The following is a 19,260-nucleotide window of genomic DNA, read 5'->3' as shown; positions in this document are numbered from 1 at the left end:
GAGGAAACGCGTTGGAAAAACCGATATCCAAATAGCAACGTTTTTCTCCCAGCCAATAATTCAACACACATCGACAACTTCCTCCTCGCATCTGCGCTCTCTCCTATCGAAACAAGACACGTCGCGTCCAACGCAGATCCAACGATCCAGAACGATCCAATGGCCAAACGCACAGTCTCCAGATGTCACGTTCTCTTCTCGAATAGGAAACTTAGTTTCCACCCCGTATAACGGATAGGAGAGAGGAAGGAAAAAGGAAAAGGAGGCTCACGAAGCCCGGAAGGTCGATGATCCCAGGTTCCTTCGGGGGATTATCTCGTCTGTGTCGGTCAGTTTTTGCAGGATCGGACGCGTGCCCGATCGGCGCGTGAGTGGGGGGCGACGTTTCGGGCGGGAAAAATCAAACAGTTAGACAAAAAGGCAACGGAAGAGGGAAAATTTGGAACAGCTGTTGACACACTGGGGACTTTAGGAAAGAAAAGAGAAAAAAAGAAAAGAGAGAATGATCGACCTCGGCCTTCTAGACGGCTAATTTTAGGGGATACCTGCCCGCAGCAGCGGTGTGTGAAACGCGGACAAAACTGTCACTGACGAGCCATTCTTCTCTCGCCACGGTGAAACAATCACGTTCTAAATTGATCGTGATTATTTACGTCCGCTTGAAATCGCTTTCAGGTGAATGTAGGTTTCATTGAAATTTATGGCTGGAAATTTTTCTAGGTTGCAGTTCGTTCGTGGGAAAGAAGGGGGATGAGAGGGCATCGCTCGTACGCTGTTTGCCTTTCGAAAAAACTATAGACACGCGATCTGGAATTTTCGTTTCGTAGCTGTTCGCTTAATCTAGCTGAACGCTAACTAGAATTTCACTCGTACAAATGAGATTCGTATAAAACGGTCTGATTACCACCAGTGTACGTACAAAAGAGGATCATGCAAATCGAGTATAGCAACCCGGGCCAACACGAGCGTAGTTTACATCTCTCCAACTCGTTCCGATTCGTTTCTCGTTTTCTCTCTTTTTCTTTTCATTGTTGGACATTCAGGCGGATAAAGAGCGATAAGTCGATAGACGAAGGTGTGGAAGCAAAGACGGACAGATCAATCGAAGATGGAACAATGCGGAGAAGTTGTTCGTGTAGCTCGCGACCGGACGGGGTGCTGCATGTGCCCCCGTAGGCTACGAGCACGGCAGATGTTCCCAGTTGAACGATGAGCCGGCCTAAGTATGAGAAAATATTGATCCTGATACTACAGACCGGTGGCATTAATTGTAACCTGAAATGCGACGACGCCAGATTCGAGCGGTTCTTTGTGCGTACATCTCCGGTGTGTACGAATGACGGCGCGTCATTCGTGAGAAAAGAACAAGAGCTTTTTTGGTAGTTGGGAGTCGAGAGTCACAGTCGTTACTGTGAGTTTACTACATCTCCTCGGAGTTGTTTCTTCCCATACGATCGTTTCTCGCATCTTGTCGTGAATTTTCGCAAGAAAATCCGTCCGCTAATTTTTGACTTCGGAAAAAAAATCGAAACCACCATGGGACAGACATCCAATGCTGGGGTTACCCCCGCAGGGGAATTCATTAATTTGAATATTCACTCGGCCGATCTTCCATCGTTGCGAACCGAACCCGCAGGTTAATCGAGCGTGCACAATTGCAACATTCTTCGTTAATCCGTCGGAACGACATCGAGTGCAGGCACCTTGCGCCAAGGGGTGAAGAAAGAGGGTGTCGTGACCGGTGAAAAGTCAGTGAATTCGTCGACGGAGTGCCCGTTGTCGAATGCGAGGGTGCAGGGGTTAGCTTTAGGTGTACCGCCCGAAACGGGGGTCCCGTCGGCACCCGGATAGCTAGCGCGTGCCCTCTTCACTCAAGTAGCTTGCCTCTCTCTCTCTCTCTCTCTCTCTCTCTCTCTTTCTCTGAATTGCCACGGTGCCCTATCGGAAAGGGGTTAAATGCTCTTTTCTTCCAGCAGCGAGCCGTTGACCACCCTTTGCGGTGAAAAATCAAACCGAGGGTTAGGTGAAACGAGCGCGGACCGTCTCGCGGTTACCGAACTCTTGTCACACTTTCACGGTTCCTGTTTCATAGCTGCAGCAGCCCGCCGTAGTCCCGACTAGTTTGTTCGTTCGGATTGATACCCTTGCTTCCCGTTATGCTTGCAGCGATGCGGTCAATTTATTTCTACAGATGGATTCGAATAACGGGAGATCGAGAGAAGTTTCCTTTTTTTTTTTTTTTTTTTGGAAAAAATTTTTGGTTTGGACTAAAGAACGACTGAACGCGCCCCTTTGTGAATCGCAAGATATCGTGTAACACATATTGTAGTAAACGTAAAATCGAACGATACCATTAGCAACGTGAAAGCACGCGATATCATTGATAGACGCCAGCATCCACTACGATTGCGTAAACGAAATACAAATCGGCAGGGAATTCGAGACCGGTTCACACGAGAGACGATGACGCAGGCAGGATGTACGAAATACAATATAAGAAAAGTTTCCACTTTTACCCCTGGCAATCGTCGTCGATTTTCCCAAAAAGCGTCTCTCTACGTTGTGGTCCAGGTGAACATCCCCAACGCTACGAGAGCTCGACTGGGTCAGCCGAAAAGGGCAAGGACACCCAGAGTGGGGAGGCGATTTTTCATGTCTCGATGCCACGGAACACCGACAATAGACGCGTGTCACAATCCTGCAGCTGCTTTCGCTACTATATTCGATCGTGCACATGGTACGCGGGTCTATGACCGAAACGAGCAGTCTCGGTTATAGCAAATTAAAAACCGACGAGATTTTTTTCCACAGGAAAAGCTTGAAAATTTGCTCGTAAATGTCAAACATCGATCTAAAAGCTATCGTATATTTCGCGGAGAATCGAGCTCTGTTTCACTAAAGAAGATAGTTTGAACGCGGATTGCTTTGATTGCCGTGACGCGTCAACATTTAAGAGATGTCTAAAATTCACGTTCTGTGGATAATTTTCGATCGAAATACACACGTGTTTTTATAGGCATCTGTTACATCGTGCTTGCAAGGAACTTTGACGCAGACAGTCTGGCGAACCGTTATAGAAGCGCGGAAGAAGATTTTGAGACGAAATTTTCGTATTGGATTGCTCGTAGATGTACTATATATATCTTTGATAAAATTGATATCATATTGGTTATCGAGATACGGAACCGGACTGCGCGTCGTGGTCCGGTTATTGTGCCGTTTTCTAACTTATTAAATGATACTCGATCTTAATGAAGTTTGCGACGAGCTCGGCAGCTGCTACTTCACGACCCGTTCGGATCGATATTGGAAAGAATCCGGGGGACAGATAAGATCAGACCGTCGGATTTCGTCATACGGCGAATATCCGACTAGCCGAAGCTAAATGTCAGGTAGACGTTCGAGAGAGTGAGTCTCGGCATCAGGGTTTCTCTCTGCGTACGTCGCGTTCGAAACACGTATCAATTTGCCTGTCACCTCCTGGCAAAACAGCCACCGAACGAATAACTTCAAATATCGCAAGGGGGCTGTCTTTGAGCTTCAAAGGAAAAAAATCCGCGAGTCCGATTATCAGCTTGCTCCGAGCGGAGAGGAAACATTTACCCCCGAGGTTTTCCACGTAAAGTAGCACTCGCAGGAAACAAAAACGAATACCGTTTCTTTGGAGCGGAGCTTCTTGATCGTAAAGCACGCTATCGAAGAGACAGAAGCTCTTTTCTTTTCCTCTCCCCTCTCCCCTTCCCCTCCCCCCTCCTCTCGTAGAAAGGGGACGCTTTTAAGATGAGCCGTGCATTTATCGTGCGTTAAAAGTTCCATCCCCCTTTTCTGTCGTTTATTTCCTCCTCGCTCGATTCCGATTCACTCGCGACGATTGAGAGTCACTGATCGGGTGCAACACACAATGCCTCGTAGACCACTGTAGATACAGCCGAACGTTCCCACCTACCTGGTTTCGATAAACTGATTTATTTCGACATCATTGTATCGAGCCCGAAGTCGCATCTGTTCCAGCGAATTTCGTAGCCGAGCCCGAAGTCCATGATTCCCGGGTGCCATTGCCGAAACCTCCGCGCACACTTCGATGAAATATACGCCGTTCGTCACATGCCTCTTCCGTGTCTTGTTTCGCCTTTTTCTTTTTTTCTTTTTTCTTTTTTCTTTTTGTGGTCCCGTTCGGTTTCTTTTACCGTGATATCGTCGATCGAGTATCTCCGCTCGATCGGCTCGATTCACCACCGTTTTTTCTATGGTTGCATAAATAACTGGGAAAGAAATTATGCTTTCTTTGTGGAGGCCGTGTCGCGTATATATAGAAGTTCGACGCCCTGTCATAAAATTTAACAAACGTACGTTCGCCGCGAGATCAAGCAGATAGCTTTAACAATATCGTTCTCCCTTTCTCTCTCTCTCTCTCTCTCTCTCTCTCTCTCTCTCTCTCTTTTCTTTTTGAGATTTTGTTTCAAATTTCATCGAGAGCGCAGAGTTCAATGTCGCCGTGCCGAAATTTGCAATGAAAAAATTATAAAAACTCGACGCGTGCGACGTATTGTAATAACGCAAGTTCTCATTTGCAGGCGCCGCAACGCTGGCGCGTTAACGTTGACGCGCTGCCTGAGAAAACGGAAGATTCTCGCGGGACCCGGCAGAAGGATGCATCTCCTGTCAGCTCGTACAAGCCATCGTGTCGTCGACCCTTTCAAGAAGAATACGCATTAATTTATATCTGCATACGCCGAGCATTATTATGTTAATCGCGCGGCGTGCCAGCGTCATTCATTCACTTTGAACAGACATTGTGGCGTCTTGTGCCTGAAGTGCTCTCGATTAAATGCGTGCCATCATTTACCACGAAAGACATTCTCGCATGGGAAAATCGTTAGGAATAACCTTCCATTGGGAATGTTCAACGTTAAAGGACTAACGACTGTCTTTGTCTTCTCTCGTGGCCTTCGAGGGAAGCTGGTCCACGTGATCGACAAAATTCAACCATTTCGAGTTTCGACGGATGTCTCAACTGGAAGATCTCTCCAGGTAATTAGACGTATCGTAGGTAATTACATGGTCGCGTCTGACGAAAGACGATTGAGAGTAAGAAAAAAAGAGAGAGAAGAGAAGAAAAATGGATTTCAATATCGTGGAGGATTTACGAAATACGAGATTTATGAAATTTCTCTGCAGGATCGATTGATAGGATTTTTATGAAAACGCGCGTGTTCGAGGATTCCTTCCGTTTAGAGTGACAGTATCCATCAGGAAGCTCGGTCGTAGCGGACCCCGTCGGGTGAATTTGTATATTGGAAAAAAAAAACAACCTCCGACGCAATGTAGACCCTTTTCCGGTACAGTGTGCTCGTTCAAACACACGGTATAAATAGAATTTTCATGGAAGTATGGCAAACTAAAACGAAACGTACAGACAAAAACGCTCGACCGACTCCTAAATATCTCGTTGAAAAGTTCGATAGCGTTTTCGTCACAAAAAGTTCGTAAAGAGAATCGCGATTAACCAACACGGATTGTACGTTCGAATCGAACGACGGTCTCTCTCAACTAACGCGTTTAAAAATTCTTCAATGTACCCGCACCCGACTCGAGTCACGGGAATATTTGTTAAAAAAAAAAAAAAAAAAGTCAGCCCGTATGTATGCAGCCTATACCGTGCCAACACCTTGGATAAACATCTAACTGCATCATAACGGACAGCGAATACCCTCATGAATCACTTAACACGCTCGTCCAGTCCAAGAATTCCAACAGAATTAAAAAAGAAAGAAGAGAAGATGTTTCGAATTTGCAAATATATATATATATATATATATATATATCCCCCCCCCCCATTGTATCGGGAGGAGAAACTTCGTGATCGACACACTTCTCACGGAATTAGACTTCAATTTGTGAGGTAACCGAATTTCTTTTCCGAGACTCGTAAAAAGCAGCTCGTAAAACGTGGCCTCGCTGTCCCGGAACTTGCTACGATCAATCCCAGCGGCGGTGTACGACGTTCTTCCTCTGTTCTTTCTCCCCTGGCAGTCGCTAACGATTTATTTCGACGAGCCTCTCCGACTCGGTATCAACGACTTTTCGGTCGTACGGCCAAGTTACAACCCTTTCCCTCGGGGCATTCGACTCGAAATCACAGAAATAAAGAAGGTGTCGCGCGTGCGACACGCGGCAAACGCCCAGTGTCCTCTTCGTCCGCTTTGTGGCTGGGTGTTCGTTCCGAAATTTGGGTTACCGAACCCAACGATTAACCCTTCGCGCGACCATACTCCCTGTGACCTGCTGCGCAAGCAACGGACACTATGCCGTTGCCCTCTGAACGAGTTAACAACACTCCGAGTTTGAGTAAACGGAGCTGAACCTTCTACTACGACTAAGGTCGATCTTTTTTTTTTTAAATTAATCATTTTGAGAGAAAATCAGCTCTCGTCGATCTAAATAACTCGTCTTTCTCTCTCGCGTTGGATGGAAGTTTGGAAGGAAACGTTTCCACGCAAAGAACGGGGAGAAATTTTCGCTGGATCTTCCCCGACGATGGTAGAAAATCGTTGGTTAATTGCAAGCAATCCGGAGGGTAGCGAAGAATGTAACTAGGAGTGCGCGGTGGAAAAAGAAGGAAGTGGAAGAAGGCGAAAGCTTAGCTTTCGGTCGAAGCAGGTTCGCAGCATCCCCTTGTTGCTTAGGCATCGCACGAGGGGTTGCAGCCCGGGCGTATCGCGCCTGCGTGCGCTCCAATCTCCCCGCCCCTCCTGACGATCGCCTACCCCACCACTCCACGAACGCATCGAAATCTTTCGTACTTCGTCTCGTACTCGGTCAACTAACTCGCTCTCTCGTCTCTCTCTCCGTCGGTCGGTCCTCTTCTTCCTCTCGCCGTCGCCGTCTCGTTCGCTTTTTCTCGTGTACACGGCAGCGCGAGCGGCGCGGAGAACGCGAGAGGGAGAGAATAAGAGACGTGCCACGAACGTACGCTCGGCTCCCCCTTTCCCTTTTCCCTTTCCCTTTCCATCGCTGGTCCTGGGTATATCCTGAGTTCCCGCCATGACGAACGGGATGACACCCGAGAATTGCCGAACAGGGCCGAATAGCGACCGACGGCCGAAACGCGGGCAGCTGCGACTCCGTACGGACAAAGAATACTCTTGGAGCATACAGTCACCGCGCGGCGAGCACACTCACCACGGGGCAGTCCGTCGAACCAAAGGTACAGTGTTTTGATGCGTCGTCCGAGAGAAGCCGGCTGACGTTTCGCCTCGTAAATAGTATATGTGTTGCGTATTTCTCTTCGGTGCTATTCGTCCAGGATACCACGGAGTGCGCACGTAGTGCACGAAGCTCCGAACGTGAACGTGTGTTGTACGAACGAGAAAGAGAGAAAGAGTGAGAGAGAGAGAGAGCGAGGGGAAGCGAAAGAAAGCGCAAGCGAGTGAGCTAGAGTGAGTCAATAGAGAGAGAGAGAGAGAGAGAGAGAGAAAGAGTGGGAAAAGGGAGGAAGACGCGCGGTGTGCATGCATGGCTGTGTGCGCGTACGCGAGCGTGCGTGAGTTCGGAGCAGGAATATTAAAAGACGACGCCGGCTGTAGGTGATTTCTCGATCGACGCGCGACGATTCGTGTGACTGGTGTGGAACAAGCATGAAAAAAGAACGGTGTTGCTGTTGTTATTATCAAACGAGCGTACACGGTTGCTCTTTGAACGGGTGTACGTAGGAACACGTGCATGTCCCGCTCGTGGTTCGTCGTACCAAAATCGTTTAGTGTGTTGTCGATAAAAGAAAGGAACAACAAAGTGATCGACGAGCGTACGTATGCGTGTACGGTATATGTATACGAAACGGTGGAGAAACAGTGGAGAGAAAGAACGTAGAGCTCGTGGTGAAAACGAGTCGAAGGGGCCAGGATAGGGACACGGTTAGCAGGAAGAACGAGAACGGCAGAGACAGTGTGTGTCAAACGGTTCCCGCGACCAGAGTTCCATCGTCTGGTGTCGTGTCGTGTCGATATTATCGGTGATCGGTGGATGAGACCGTTTTTTCGGTTTCTGGAGCCTTCTGGAGGTGGATGTAGCAGCGGCCGATCGAAGAGAATTTTAGAATGAACGTCGCCAGGACAGAAGAACGGCAACGATAGTGGCAGTAGCAGTGGGTCCGCCGCGACTACGACTAGTACGACAGCGACAGTGACAGCGACAGCGACAACGGCAACGGCGACGGCAACGGCAGCGACAACGACGGCGACAGGGCGACCGGACGGGTGGAGTGTGCAGCGCGAGAGAGAGAGCGCGGAGGATCACTCTCGCTTTCGTTCGGCTCTCCCTCTCTATCTTTCCTTCTCTCCTCTGTCCCTCTCTCCCTCCCTCTCTTTCTGCTTCTCTCCTTTCTCCCTTGCTCGCGCAGCGGCTGCTGCTGCTGCTGCCAGTCGACCAGCAGGAGAACGGAGAGAGAGAGAGAATACGAGAAAGAGAGCGAGCGAGCGCCGGAGGAAGAGAAGCGTCGCGCGGAAGACAGAGCTGGAGCGCGTGCCGGCCGAGCGACGAAGAGAGAAACAACTCGTCCAACCGAAGAAACCGAGGAGAAGGAGAAGGAGAAGGGTAAGTACGCGAGCTGAGTTACACGTTTCCGTCGATCTATCGATACGACCCGATACCAACCCGTTTCGATAGAAACGACGCGCTCCGATCGTGTTTAGTTTCTTCGTCCCTCCTGCTGGTCGACTTGCGTCGTTGCGTCGTCGTGTCGTCGTTGTCGTGACATTGCGTACGTTATGTGTTATTGTTGACATTGAGGATGCTCCGACCGAACGTGCATGCCACCGAGAGAGAACGCGCCAAGTATATACGTACAACGACACGGTTCAATGAAAGCAAACTGTGTCCCGATGCACAGATCCCCTTCTTCCCTGTGAACAACCATGCGGAAGTTGACACCCGCGACACGTTTCCGTCGTCCTGGCCTTTTTGCTAAGTCCGCCGATCATCACCACCGCCATCACCATCGGCACCACCTCTACCACAATCTCACCACCACCACCACCACCACCATCACTACCACCACCACCACCACTACAACCATCGCCACCACCACCACCACCACCTTTACTTCTACCACCATCATCATCGGCACCACCACCACCACCACCACCACCACCACCACCACCACCACCACCGTCGTCGCAACCGCCACCACCACCAGCAACACCACTACCACCGCTGCCACCACTACCATTGCCGTCAACGCCTCCTGCTAGCCGGCGGCGATGCACGGTAGTGTCCTCGAGCACGGCGTGCACGCATCGTGCTGCGAATGTTTCACGAGTCTCGCGCGGTGCGTCAGGCAAAAACACGTTGTGTCGTCGTCAGACGGGTGACGGGCCAAAGTGCATCCCTTCGAGATTCCCGGTGTTTTCGAGGCTCGGCTCCGACGGTTCGTCGATGCCACGCGTAGTGTATGGGAAACAGGTTCTTAAACACTCATTCTCTTGTATATAAAACCCGCGCGCACAACCATATCTCTATATACCGTACACGTATATATACCCACGTAGCGAAAGAAAGAGTGAGTGTGTGTGTGAGAGAGAGAGAGAGAGAGAGAGAGAGAAAGAGGTCCTTTTATTTTGTTTTTCACTTCAATTGCGCGTGAACCTAACCTAGCCTGGCTGGGAACAAACGCCGCTTTGGTAAACAGCATTATCGACTACACACGGAGTGTGCTGTTCGTCGATGGTGTGTGGAGTTTGGTGAGCCGGCTTGCCCGCTGTGGTGTAGAACAAAAATTCGAGAGAGAGAAAGAGAACGAGAAACAGAGATTTAGAACTGAGATTTTTTTTCTCCCCCCCCAAACGTCGTCCCGGGTTCCGGAATCGGCTAGCATTTCCCGTGTCATTCCCTGGCATCGTGTATTTTGGTTTTTACATGCAACGCCGGACGTAACGTGTGCTCCGACTGTTTCAAGATCGCGCGATCGTGCTCGTCTACGCGACAAACCAACCGTGTGGTGCGGCACACGCGGTTCCTCGAGATATCTCGATCCCTCGTGCCAAAAATTTCCTTCATGCAACGACGGCCAGCAGTGGCGTCGGAAGTGGGATGTGTGTGGCAACGGCTCGAGTACACCATGAGGATCGAATTTATCCCTGACATGTGTACGATACAGAGAGAGAAAAAAAAAAAAGGAAAAAAAGGAACGCAGCCCGGTAATAACGTGCAATTTGTAGTTGACGCAAGACGATAACAAATCGACGCGTACACGCGCGATCGTTAAGAGTCACGTCGGATCACGGGAATCCTGTGTTAGACGATCGGAAGAGAATCGATCTCCACCTTTCCCCACTGTTGCTCCAATTCGTTGTAATCTCTCTCTTTCTCTTTCTCTCTGTAAACATGGCTACGAAATAAACGCCAAAATCGATCGAAATCCAAAAATTGACGGCGCGTTTCGTAACGAGAGGAATGCAAAGTAGCCCGAAGTAGTGAGGCTCTCTCTATTCCGCCGTCGCGAGTATACGATCAATTCCCCTTTCTCTCTCTCTCTCTCTCTCTCTCTCTCTCTCTCTCTCTCTCTCGCTCTATTCTCGCTGTTTCCTTCCTTTTTTCCTCCGGTTCCCTTTCCTGTGGGTGTTCCTTCTTTTTTGTGTCGGCGGCCGCGAAGGGGGCGGGGGTGGGGGTGGCGGCGGCGGCGGCGACGACGACGACGGCGGCGGAGAAGGTGGTGGGGGTGGGGCGAATTTCGGCTTACTCGCTTCACGGAACGGTGGAACGGATCGGAACGGACAAGGAACCAACGAGTCCTGGACCGCGAGAACAACGGGCGCCAAGAGATTTACGGGCACGCACAGTATCCCTTTTACCCGTTCCACGGATTCGTTACTCTCCTTTTTTTTTTTTTTTTTTTTTTTTTTTTTTCGTCCCTTTCTCTCTATCTTTTCCCTTTCTTCTCTCGCGGCAATTTTTCTTCCGCTCTCTTGCCCCTTTTCGGTCATAGTCGGAATGGCACCGTTCGAAAGGGTTGCGAGCGAAGTTGGCCGCGGATAGTGCGCGTCGAGCTCGAACGCGCGAATACGAGCTAGTCGAAGTCGCGTAGCGAGTCGATCCACGCGGAGGAAACGTTCGAGACACGAAACGCGTGTGACATCGATGAATATTTGGTATTGACGTGATACCGAAATCGGTAGAGTTGGGTAATTCGTTAGGTAGATTTTGCGAGGGAAGGATATCGTGCGAGACGATTTCAATCGTACGCACTCGTCGTATCTACTTTTGCAACGTTTGCTGTTGCTGACGTTATTTCCCGAGGCCGAAACATCCTTCGCTGTAATCACTGAATATTATTTGTCGAGTGGCTGCCATTGTACTCGCACTCGTTTTCTCGAATCGTATTCGCGAGCGTTTACACGGATCGTTCGACAGTTACTGCTCACGCCTGAACTCGAGTCAAAACTGTTTCGCAACGAATTTACGGAGATAACGACCGTACCGCCTGTTGTGCATCGTGGTTCGCGTGTCGGGACAGTTACGCGCGAAATTTTCATATTATCGCGTGTTTTAGATCCATTCGTAACCGTCGTAATCGCCGTAACGTTCTTTAGTGACTTTACGTGTGTTGCGCGATCTAGCTCGGTGAAACAGAAGTGAGAAACAAGAAAGAAAGAAAGAAAGTAAACGAGAGTAAGCCAACGGAACAAGCGAAGCAGTTGCACGGAGTATCGAACGACGCCGATAAAGAAACAAAATGTACGTAGAGCGGTGCTCGGAACCGTATAGTCGAACGTGGGGCGAACACCTGTCTAACGTAGAAACAGGTATCGACGGCGAAACGTTGTTTTCGAAGGAGATCGGCGCTGGCCGTCGTCGGGATCGGCTCACAATCGAAAGATTGTACGCGGTAGAATTTTTTCTTTTCTTCCTCTTCTTCTTCTTCTCCTGCTTTTTTTCTTTTCTTCCCTTCTCCCTTTCGCAACGCGCCCTTTTTCGAAGCCCGCTCTCTGCGTGGGCTGTCGGACGTCGTTACGCGCATTAATCCGTGGTTTAGCGAACCAATTTAAATATCAGCGGCGCGCTCGACGCAATTTTATATCATTTCCGATATCATGTGCTTGTGTGGGTGGGTTTAACAGTGCGCCCGCCCCTCTTATCCCTACCTTATCCTTCATTCTCCTCCACCTAGACGGACCGTTACCGCACCTCTTCGCGCGAGAATGCCACCGTTGCCGTTTTTCAACCGTGCACGCCTTCGTATCGTCTTCGATAACGTTCCCAGCATCGGCGCGTACGACGCATACGACGCACAACCGTCGTCCTTGGTGTCAACCCCCGCGGGCTGGTGGTAGTTTCCAGCGTTATTTTCCATTTCGAGTTCCACCGCGTTCCATTCGTCTCGTCTGCGTGCGTATGCTCGGTGTGTGCCGCATGTTACGTCGTCACCGAAGTATACGTTTTGCGGTACATATCGTGAAAGTGCACGGGCGCATGCGTACATACGGTATATATAATACTCTTACTCGCGCACGTGCGTGCATGTGCATAACGCATCGCTCGCGGTCTCTCGTAGCCTCTGCGTGGACGTGTGTTGCGTTGGTGCGCGGCGCGCAACACCAGCTGCGGCCCGTTTTACGACGGGCCGGGGCAACGTGCATACGCGGCGAATACACGCGCGCGTTACACAGAGCCGTGCGCACTCGCGCGAATCAGTGCGCACTCGAGCGCGTTCGCTCGCCGTCGAACACCGTACGCAGTGCCGTAAAAGCGTCGCTTGACCGATGCCCGTCCCGGCGTCCCGTCCCAGCGATTTCGACGCCGGTGCGCACCAGCAACAAGTGACCCGCTCGTTCACCTCCCGACAACCTACAACGTCCATCGCCGTGTTCGTCTCGCCGCGTTTTTTCTTCTTTTTCTTTTTTTCTCTCTTTTTCTTTTTTTTTTTACTCCATTTTTCCTTCCTCCCTTTTCTTCGCAAATCCTCCTCTATCCGACTCGCGTAACTCGCGTCTCCAGAAACAACGTTCTTCGTCCTCGACAATAATCGATAATTCGCGGTACTTGGGTTTGGTACGAATGTCGAGCGTACGGTGTACGTACGGCATCCGTACGCACGACCAATGCACCGCCGTCGAAGAGAGGTTATCAATGGAGTAGTATGCGAGAGCGTAGCTTTCAGCGGATGAATAAGTTATATATTCCTCGACGATGCTAGTAATCGCCGCTACAAAAACAGTATTGTTATGACTCGAGTAAGTGGATGACGTCAGTTATCACGGCCTCTTTCTTCGCTATTTATTGCTACTTAACGCGGGAAGTAAATACCCGTTTTACGATGCCTTCGGCGGTCGTAGGTTTTGCTTTCGAGGTTCGTTGCTTCGTTTTCTAATTCTCTATGCACGAGTTTGTCCTCCACCACGCTGGAAAACCGTGCCCCGGTACACCTCCTCCTCCGGGACTGTGTGTGTTCGATGATTTCCTTGACACGTTCGAACTCGCCTCAGACATCCAGGACAATAGTTATCGATTCAGATAAACCTCCCACCAACTTCGAGCTCGACGCGCGAATCTTAGCTCTTGTAACTTGTTTTCGGTTCACGCTCCATCCAAAAAGATCGGATCGGTGCTGTGAATCTCTTTTAGATTGTGTTTTTTGCTCAACTCTGTTGCTACCATCGCCAACTCTTTCTTTTTTCGTTTCTTTTTTTATGTTTGTCGATTTTTATTTTCACGTTCATCAGTCGAACTTCACGAACGTAATCTTCTAGAGCTTCGGAGTTCATTTTCATCGAAACTTCCTTGATCCTTTTAGCCATTCAACTTTGTCCGTCCATTTTATGATCTTTCGATCATATCTAGATCCACTCTTGAATCCCCTGTTCAAGCAATCACCTCTCTCCATCAATCTTCAAATTCGCGACTTACAACCCCATCAATCCCTCCGACCTCTCAATTTCCTTCCACATTCAAATGTCACCAACCTCCCTCGCTAAACAATTTATCAATCCAAACTCCTTACCCGCTCTCAATCAGCATCTTCGATCCCTTTTTTCTTCCTTTCGTGTCCATTATAAATGCGCTTTTCGACTCGATGTTTAGCCACGTTACTCTTCCGCTTTGACCAATCAGCTGAGATGAACTATCTTGAGGAAAACGAATCAATCAAATTGCAATTTAACCCTCTGCGCCGGATTGATCGTCGTTGGGTGTAAACTTGTATTTATTTTTAGGGAAACGAATTAAAGCAAAGAGAAAGCAAATTTCCGTCCACGTTTTGTAACCGAAAACTGTACCGATAAACTAACAAAACTTGGCAAGCTGTTGCTGAGTGGAATCTCAAATGCCACACGGTGTTTTACAGTTTTGTTTAGTTTTACCATCTACAGCGTGACGTACGCGCGTGTTTTAGAGTAAATGACACACCAGCTCTATGACAGATTCGTATTGTCATCTCCAGCAGGGGATAGAAGTGCAAAGAGTTAACACGCTTTCTTCAATCCCAAAGACACGCGATTCTCAGCGTCTAATCAGCTCACGCGTACACTATCGTTCATCAAGTCACCGAACACTACGACAAATTGAGGTACGGGCAATTGTATTCGATGAAATATCCCATTTTACGAAACGAAATTACTACTTGTTACACATGTATAATATCTAGAATACACACGTCATACAGTTTACGTGTCAAAAATCTTACCAAGAGGTATAGAAATGCATCTTATATCTTTGCTTCGCCGATATATTCGCCTCGTGCAGATGCGATGGCCACAACTAACCGTGACATTCTCTCGACTAATTTTATCAATCATTTCGGAATGAATTTCTTTCCATGCTTCTTCTAACTTCTTCCACGAGTCTTTCTCCGAGTTTGGACACATTTTCCAAAGTCTTCTGTCCAATTCTTCGATTGGATTTTTCAAATATATATATATATATATATCTTTTTGATATACTTTGAAACATTTATTCATTTAACTATATACGTGAAATATCAAATATTATTACAAAATAGGTACATAGGACAAGATTGTACAATAAAATTAATCCAGAAAAGTATATCTGTGTTATATTCAGCACTGTGTTAAATAAGCAAGTGTTCGCTTATGGAATGTGCGTCAGGAGCGCGACTGTGATAAAAAGCGCAATAATTTACGTTATTAGATTGTACAAAGAATGCTAGACGCTAGACTCGAGCTGGGGCTGCTTTTTGCCGATGGTTTCGCGGGGCACCAGGTTGGCTGGCCACGCCGTTGGCGGCATGCGCTCGGACGAGCGCGTGCATTCGTGAGCGCGTTGTGTACGGATCCAGTGACGTGTGCGTGTGCGTGGGACCTTGAATCAAGCAGCCTTTGTCGCGAGAGTCGAGCAGGCGCGGGTGCGCGCGCTCGCCACCACGAGGTCGGCGAAAGTGTACCCGGAGCTTTTTTGCTCGGGGCCGCCGCGAGAGAGGAGAGCACGTTCTTTCTTTCTTTCTTTCTTTCTTTCTCTCTCTCTCTCTCTCTCTCTCTCTTTCTCCCTTTTTTCTTTTTCTTCTTCGCCTTTCCTTTTTTCGGCCTCTAGCGGGGTCGGGGGAGGCGAGCGCGAGCGCGCGCGGACGGCCGAGGCGCACCGCCATTTTTGTTCCTCGTCGCCGTAATGCCGGAATTAGCGCGCGACGCACGCCGAGTCTCGCGAAAAACCGAGGCTTATCGCCGTGGATTTACGCCTGCGGAAGCGAAGATAAGGGAAACCGGGCCCGAATAATAATTATAAGCCCCCCCCTCCCCCTCCCCCTCCTCACCCGCTGACACTCGCGTCCATTTCCCACCGGTTCACCTACTGCTCCTGCTTCCTGCTCTTCGGCCACTGGGGTAGATTACGTTCCTTCGTAAGGCCTTCCTATCGAGGAATTTCTCGTTCTTGGCGCTTTCAACTTTTCATTCAAGCGTTCATTTTCTTGCTCATCGCGGACAGCAACATACTTCCACGATGATGGCCGAAGTTGTGAAATTTTCACTCCATTGGCCGTTACTTTCATTTCTTGTTCGCAAAATCGTTTGCTCGATTTTGTTTTTAACCGAGAGAAACATATTGAGAAGATTTCGCGAAGCGTTGAAACCTGATCCTGTTAGGAAACCTGCGAACGATCTCTGTAAATTCTCGTGTCACTATAGAACGCGTAATTATCCGTCTGACGAAAGTTTGTTCGTAGCTGAAGGTTGTAATTGAGTTACAATGTCAGGTCGATACTGATAATCCTCGTATACAGTTATGATTGTTTTGTGGCGCGTGTTAATCGTGCAGGAAGTGTGTATATATATACATACCTCAATGTTTGACACGCGATATCAGAGGTACATAGCTAGTCGGAACTTTTGGGACATCAAACAACGCCTCCGTGAACGATAAGATTGCTTAAACTGTGATCCTCTTACTCTTAAGTTTAGCGTGTGTGTGTGTCAATCAACGTATGGTACGTGCCTCGAGTGTCCTTACCGGTGCATCTTTTCAAACTTCCTTCCCGAAGTAGGTAGATAAACATTAAAAGTTCAAGAGGTGTCTCTCGCCTCCTTTTCAAACTTCATTCAACAGCTCCGTTCCGAGAATTTCTTCTCGTATTTCACAAATCTCTCAAAATCCCCTGTTTTCGAGTAAACTGCTCGATACAAAGGAGAGAGGAACGGTAGGCAATTCGAAATTTCTGTCAAAGGCAATGTACTTCTTTTCCCCCAAAGTTTCGTCAAAGGTGGAAGGAGTTAAAGTCTGGGACGAGTGGACGCCTCGGCGATTCCACGCGTGCTGAATCGCCGAGGCGAAATTTGCTCGCGTCGCGATAACACGGCGCGACGCGACGCCTTGGCCGAGTGAAACAAAGGAGTTCGAGCCAGCCGTGACTGCTCGATACGGGTACGCGATAATAACGAAACGAGACGCGCAGAATTCCGCGGCGTATACCGTTTCTCGTAAAAATGAAAATGGAAGAAAAAAAGTGGAGAGAGAAACGAACACGCCACGGTCGGGCAACACTCGAGATACACACGAACGTGTCGCGCACAATTGTCCGTCGTTCTACAGGGTGTGATGTAGTCCCAATTTTATGATAATTTATCAACACACACACACACACACATATGTATATATCGAAAATATATTGTCGAAGCCTCTCGAGAAATGTGTTCAATTTTCAAATCCTGAATCGTCTGGTTTGTTACGGGATTTTTTTGACGTTCAATACATCACAGTGAGAATTTGTTATAGGTAACATCAATGTTGAGAATTTAGTTTGAAAATTGTATCGCATTATCCTGTTGATTTCAACAAATGACCAAAGATACCTCTTGGTACTTCAATCGTTACTGCGTGACATGAAACCATTTAGAAATCAAATGCAACATCATCCTTTAAAAGTTTTAGAACTGTGTCGTACTATCCTGTCGATTTCAACAGATTGTCAAATTACATCAGTCGTTACACTGCATAATATCAGACATTTAGAAATCAAATTAATTGGATTACAATGTCATCCTTTAAAAGTCTTTCAATTTTTCAGTGTCAGAGTAATATTTAACTTTAAATGAAGTTGACCAATCTTTCTCTTGACATTTATATAACACACGTGTACAGTGAAGAGTATAATCATTGACAATGAAAAATTCAACTGATAAATCGATAATTTAAACTGATACAAGTTTGTACAAGGGGATCATATCTTGATGATCAAGAGATTGAAGATGGATGATTTTACATCACGGTTGTGGAAGAGTGAGAATATTGTTCTCTTGAAAATTGTATAAAAACATTGGAATTTTTTCTCATGACTAGATTCACTTGAAAACTTTTTACAACGACCCGTTAAAACTCGAAATTTTATTAAACTTTGAACGAAATAAAAAATTTTATTAAACTTTGGACGAATTTTTGTCATTTAATCCTAATCATTCAAAGTTTAAAATACTGAAAAAAAACTTAACAAATTCCAAGTGCTTGCTGCAAAAAGTATTCAAAACGATACGTGGATCTAGTTACGGGGAGAAATTTCCTGATATTCTTACAATTTTCGAGAAAAAGTTATCCTCGCTTTCCCGAACTGCCGATCCTAATCATTCAAAGTTCAATAAAATACTGAAAAAAACTTAACAAATTCCAAGTGCTTGCTGCAAAAAGTATTCAAAACGATACGTGGATCTAGTTACGGAGAGAAATTTCCTGATGTTCTTACAATTTTGGAGAAAAAGTTATCCTCGCTTTCTCGAACTGCCGATCTTAATCATTCAAAGTTCAATGAAATACTGAAAAAAACTTAACAAATTCCAAGTGCTTGCTGCAAAAAGTATTGAAAACGATACGTGGATCTAGTTACGGAGAGAAATTTCCTGATATTCTTACAATCTTTGAGAAAAAGTTATCCTCGCTTTCTCGAACTGCCGACTGTACGGTTACGTTTTAAAAGCTTCACGTTTTAAAAAGGGGCTCGATTAATTTCTCTCTGCGATGTTACATCAGTCGACAATTTTTCATTCGCAATAATTGTACCCTTCACTCTACGTCGTTTCCAATATCGATTCGTCTCTCTTGCGGATTGCCAGAGTCAGCAAATCTTCAACTTTTTGCAACGCAATAAATTCCTGAAAGATCGAAGCAGTATCGGGCGATAATCGATAATTTTCCATTTTTAGCGAGTGGGTTGTTTGCTTTCGGGCGGCGAGCGAGGCGGCAGAATATTCCCCGCGCACAAAGGCCTCGGCTGGCAGCGCAGGTTTTCGTTCGCTCGGTTTTTTTCGATGGCGCGCACTCGTCGCCGTCTAATATTAATTCCAAGCGCGCGGAATCTCCGATCTCTCTTTCTGTTGGCCAGCTGGTCCGCGCGGCGCGGAGCGGCGCGGCGCGTTGCGCTCCGCTTCTGGGAAGCCCGCGCGCGCTCCTGCGTGCCGACGACGAGGGATATATCGCTCGATGTCGCTACGCACGCTAGCGCGACCAGCGCGAGCCGCGCTATTGAATTTTTTCTGCGCGCAACTCGCACGCACACAAAGCGCGCGCGTGTAAGCGCGTGTAGGGCCCTTCGCTACACGGTCGATTCGACGAGAGTGCAACAACGCGACCAGGCGCCAGCTGTGTGTCCCCTTCTTCCTGCTTCTTTTCACGGCCGCCGCCACCGTCGCTTTTCGAAATTTCGTCGTCGCGACGTCGGCTTCCGGCTACGTTCCCTCGTGCTCCCTCCACCTCGCTTGCAGCCACTCGAGCTCTCTTTTTTTTTCCATTTTTTGGTTGTTGTCGATTTCGCTTACTTCCTTTTTTTTTTTT

At 47.9% G+C, this 19,260-nt stretch overlaps 1 protein-coding gene across 1 annotated transcript in view; it reads left to right on the top strand.

The window, feature by feature from the left end:
* Positions 1 to 4,651: 4,651 nt before the first annotated feature.
* Positions 4,652 to 19,260, top strand: part of LOC122538498 (DNA N6-methyl adenine demethylase-like) — a gene marked incomplete at its 3' end in the record, with an annotated part of 22,522 nt that continues 7,913 nt past the window's right edge. Inside the window, exon 1 of the mRNA XM_043672637.1 lies at positions 4,652 to 5,031. The remainder of the gene's footprint in view (positions 5,032 to 19,260) is intronic.

The sequence above is a fragment of the Frieseomelitta varia genome, unplaced genomic scaffold (assembly GCF_011392965.1).
Source record: "Frieseomelitta varia isolate USP_RPSP 00005682 unplaced genomic scaffold, Fvar_1.2 scaffold_165, whole genome shotgun sequence".
Lineage (NCBI taxonomy): Eukaryota > Metazoa > Arthropoda > Insecta > Hymenoptera > Apidae > Frieseomelitta > Frieseomelitta varia.
The sequence above is the reverse complement of the archived record's forward strand: the minus strand, read 5'-3'. Positions and strand labels throughout refer to the sequence as shown.